Genomic DNA, 4,757 nt, shown 5'->3' on the forward strand with positions numbered 1-4,757 from the left:
TACACTCTGTTCTTCCTCCCTAATCCCAGGAATAAAAGGAGTCACAGCAAAGCAGCTGCATTTCATAGCTAATAAAGGTAACAGCAAAAGTAATGATATTGAAGACAAAAGTACATTAGAGAGAATTGACAAAACCAGAGACTCATTATTTAAAAAATGCTAATAACTAAAACTTTGAAAACACTGATGAATGAGAGGAGAGAGAGAGAGAGCAGGTAAATAGTAGAAATAAAAAATGGCTTTAACTGCAGATATAGAAAGAATAGTAAAAATAAGAAAATAATTTGAACAAATTTTTTGCCAGTAAATTAGGAAAGTTAGATAAAATAAACCATTTTCTAGGTAACATGCTAGCAAAAATGATTCAAAGAAAAAAATCACAGAACAAAATAGACTTAAAAATATTAAAGATAATCTATAAGGAATTGTTAAAACTCTGCCCATGGGTTCGGGGAAGAGTGCTGAAACAATTTTACAAGTGAGATCTACCAACTGTTAATGGAGCAGATTCCTGTCATGTAGGAATTATACCTTAGATTCTTATGCTGGAATGTCATAGATATGTGTTTCTCACCTTCACTGGGCCTCATCTTCCATCTATCAAGGTATAAGTTTATTCATGTATAAGGCTGGCTTATACATTCTTTCCTAGAAATGTGTTCTAGATCTTCTCTAGGACAAGGAAGGACCTTGTACCCTATGGTGGAACACCTAGATCCTAGAAGAGACCAGGTTTGAGGTTTTTTTTCCCTCTGTTAAAAAACTAACAAACAAACAAAAAAGGAGAAACATGAGAAAAAAACCCCAAAACCTGGGTGTTCTAAGATCCGTGTGTTTCCTTAAAGTCTTAGTTTGATTATGTCACAGGTAGTATGAGTGACTCCATTTTGGTTTGGTCGACTCTGTTGGGGCCTTGTGCATGAGTTCAGTCGAAAACAATAGCCTCCCATAATTTTGTTAAAAAATTCCCCCTTTTTGGTCAGGTTCTCACTTAGGTGAGAGTGTGACCAAAACTTAAGGCTTTTGTGTCACTCTTAGTTACCATCATTTTGGGTTTCTGGTCTCAGCATGTCATTCATAGGTTACAGTGCCCTCATGGTCACACATTTCTTTCAGCTCTTGTCATTCCAGTTGGAGAGACTATTTGACATTCTAGAGATGGCTAAATGCAAACATTTAAATCTTTTGAGAGAATACAGCATACCAGGGAGACTACTATTATGAATATTAGGAACATAACACCAAGAGTTATCCAAGATCCCCATAAACCAAACCACCTAAAATTAAATGATAAAAGAATAAGCTAGATAAACATTCTGCCTGCTTAACTAAGCCGTCTCTTCGCTAATCCCCTACAACTGCATCTCTTTAATACCTGGTGTGATGTATTTCTCCATAGGCCCCAAGTGCCAGCAGCTGCACAGATACTTCTCTGTTTAGCCAGTAAGTACTCTAGAGCAATTCTATTATTTAGCATAACTCTCACAAGATAATTTAAAGTCTGCTTTGCAACCATAGCCTTTTACAGTAGAATCTGCCATAGAGCTTATCATGAGGGATACATTTCTAATCATTGTCTCTTTTGCTTCAAACAATGGGGGAAAAGGACCAGATAAATAACGCCCTTCTAGAAGAGTGAAGGTCTCCTGGCAATGTTCTCTTTAACCCATGATGTGGGTTAAGAAGAGTGAACCAATGTGTTGTTTCTGACTGATTATGAGGCCACATATGTGTCTTTAAAATTTCTCACCTTCATTGGGCCTCATCTTCCATCTATCAAGGTATAAGCTCATCCATGTATAAAAGCTGGCTTCAAAATCCTTCACAAATAAAGTATACACAATGAGTGCACACAACAGACCCCCTTTTCACTTCTATTGTTCACAGAGGCATAAGCAAGGGAAAAATATTCAAAGATAAGAGTCTCATGATAGTAGAGAAGTCTTGATCCATGATCTTGGGAAAAAGCTGTTCATATCAAGGATGCAATCTTCTTCTGGGGAGAAACTTCCCTGGTTAGCTTTACCTTAAGGGTTCCAATGGATATAGTTCCAAGAGTGTGGATGAACCCTTCTCAGTTGTGAAATTATGAGCCCAAGATTCAAGGTCCTGAAGTTTTGCTGCAGTGTGGATGCCAACGGCAGCCTTTCTCTGATGTTCTCGGAAGATCCGATCTTCAGGTTCTAAATTATGAAGGGGTTGATGGTCCTCAGTAAGTGAACCATGAAATGCTTTCTTTACCTGGTGAAAATACATGGTGGTATAATAATCTACTGTTATAATGTCATACCTCTTGCATGGGAAAGCTTTTATACAACCAGAAAACATGCATTGAAAATGACAACTGAATAAAATCCCTCTATAAATGTCTGAATGGCCCATCAAGTTGCCAAATGTACCTAAAGCTTTGTCTTCCAGGGAATATGGGTTTAACAAACCAAACATTGGTCATAAACTATTTTAGCAATTTAGAAATCACCACACCAATATGTATTTAATTTGGATCATTTTATCTTTTCCATGATGAGTCACAACATGCAGAACTTTTAGTAACAAAAGTTTTGAGGACTCGGAAAGGACAAGGCAGCCCTCCTGGTTCTCCATGAGTCCATGCTTAATGTTGGACTTATGTTCTCTTGAATACCAGTTGTTTATCCAATTTAGGTGCATAGCACTGAGAACTAATGGGTTATCATAGGTAACTTGATTTAGACCATGGAGTTCATTCAAATTGTATATCTAAACAATTTCAGTATTGGTTGATTGAGCATGACAATCTGGCAAAGTATTTTCTTGGTATTCAATTAATTTTTGTTCTACTTGGGTTAGTAGTTTTATAAACCAGTCAGTCTTTTCATTAAAGTTCTAGGAATTCTTACCTGTATTCAAGAGTGCTTTTCAGGGTCCTTTCCATCCTTTCATAAACTTCCTAAAAGATATTATAGTCTAGGATTTTGAGTGCTTGCGAAGTTTTCAGAAGCTGCATCAGAATTAAGCAATTAACTGTGGAAATGACTTTAAACAGTCATAAAGACACAATTGACATGGGAATTTGGTTATTTCTGTGATCTACAATAACTGACATAATACCTGATATGGTTTGGCTCTGTGTCCCCACCATAATCTCATCTTGAATTGTACTCCGATAATTCCCTTGTGTTGTGGGAGGGTACCAGTGGGAGATAATTGAGTCATGGGGGTGGTTTCCCCTATACTATTGCCATGGTAGTGAATACGTCTCACAAGATCTGATGGTTTTATCTGGGGTTTCTGCTTTTGCATCTTCCTCATTCTCTGTTTGCCTGCTGCCATCCATGTAAGACAGGACTTGCTCCTTCTTGCCTCCCACTATGATTGTGAGGCGTCCCCAAGCCATGTGGAGCTGTAAGTCCAGTGAAACCTCTTTCTTTTGTAAATTGCTCAGTCTCAGGTATGTCTTTATCAGCAGCATGAAAATGGACTAATACAATAACTGTAATTATGATTGATAGTATATATTTAGTCACATTAGAATTTTAGGAATCCCATACAATTTTGGAACATATATTAACATTCACTAAAATATAACCTGAAGAAAATTAAGCATTACTTTTTATTTTGACAATACTTCCCACGTAACTTAACATGTCAAATAATCCTGTTTACCTCTCTTTTGGACGCTTCAGGGACCCTCTATAGCATCCCAAAGTTAGAGGTTAGAAAAGACAATTTTGAAGCTGAAATTTGATTTTGGGAAACCTGTCAAATATGTTAAAGATTTCAAACACTTGATATTATAAAATAGAATTCCAGGTCACCATAAGTCATCTATTTTGCCAAAATAATGACTCAAAAATTTGAAAAAGGCAATAACCTTTATTTATTGATAGAGGAACATTGCTTTCCAATCTGTCTCTTGTCTTTCCCTTCTTTTTCCTGTAGTTTATTTAAAAGGTAGGCAAAAAATCTTTCATTATCCTTTAATATTAGATGAAAATCTTGTTCAAGAGAGAAAGCCAAATTTCACCCTTGCATTAGTGTACTATTAATGTCAACCCCAATCTTCAATAAAACTTTACAGACAAATCTATCCAATCTTAATCAGTTTTTTTTTTTTTTTTTTTTTTTTTTTTTTACAACAGCTACAAAGAAAATTAAATACCTAGGAACTAATTTAACCAAACAAGTGAAATATTTCCACAATAAAAATTATAAAACACAGGTAAAAGAAATTGAAGAGGACACACACAAAAATGGAGAGATTCCACATTAATAGATTGAAAGAACCAATTATATTTAAGTGTCCATACTACCCAAACCAATCTAGAGATTCAATGCAATCCTTATCAAAATATCAATGACATTCCTCACAAAAGAAAATAAACAATGTGGTGTTTGGTTTTCTGTTCTTGCAATAGTTTGCTGAGAATGATGGTTTCCAGCTGCATCCATGTCCCTACAAAGGACACAAACTCATCCTTTTTTATGGCTGCATAGTATTCCATGGTGTATATGTGCCACATTTTCTTAATCCAGTCTGTCACTGATGGACATTTGGGTTGGTTCCAAGTCTTTGCTATTGTGAATAGTGCTGCAATAAACATACGTGTGCATGTGTCTTTATAGCAGCATGATTTATAATCCTTTGGGTATATACCCAGTAATGGGATGGCTGGGTCATATGGTACTTCTAGTTCTAGATCCTTGAGGAATCGCCATACTGTTTTCCATAATGGTTGAACTAGTTTACAATCCCACCAACAGTGTAAAAGTGTTCC

At 36.1% G+C, this 4,757-nt stretch overlaps 1 long non-coding RNA gene across 1 annotated transcript; it reads right to left on the minus strand.

Annotated features, from left to right (window-relative positions):
* Positions 1–223: 223 nt before the first annotated feature.
* On the minus strand, positions 224–3,004 carry LOC141410092 (uncharacterized). Its single transcript, XR_012433636.1, has 2 exons — positions 2,880–3,004; positions 224–2,241 (listed from the first exon to the last, which is right to left on the minus strand). It is a non-coding gene; the product is annotated as an uncharacterized lncRNA (long non-coding RNA).
* Positions 3,005–4,757: the final 1,753 nt, after the last annotated feature.

This window comes from Macaca fascicularis, chromosome 4, assembly GCF_037993035.2.
Source record: "Macaca fascicularis isolate 582-1 chromosome 4, T2T-MFA8v1.1".
NCBI classification, from domain to species: domain Eukaryota; kingdom Metazoa; phylum Chordata; class Mammalia; order Primates; family Cercopithecidae; genus Macaca; species Macaca fascicularis.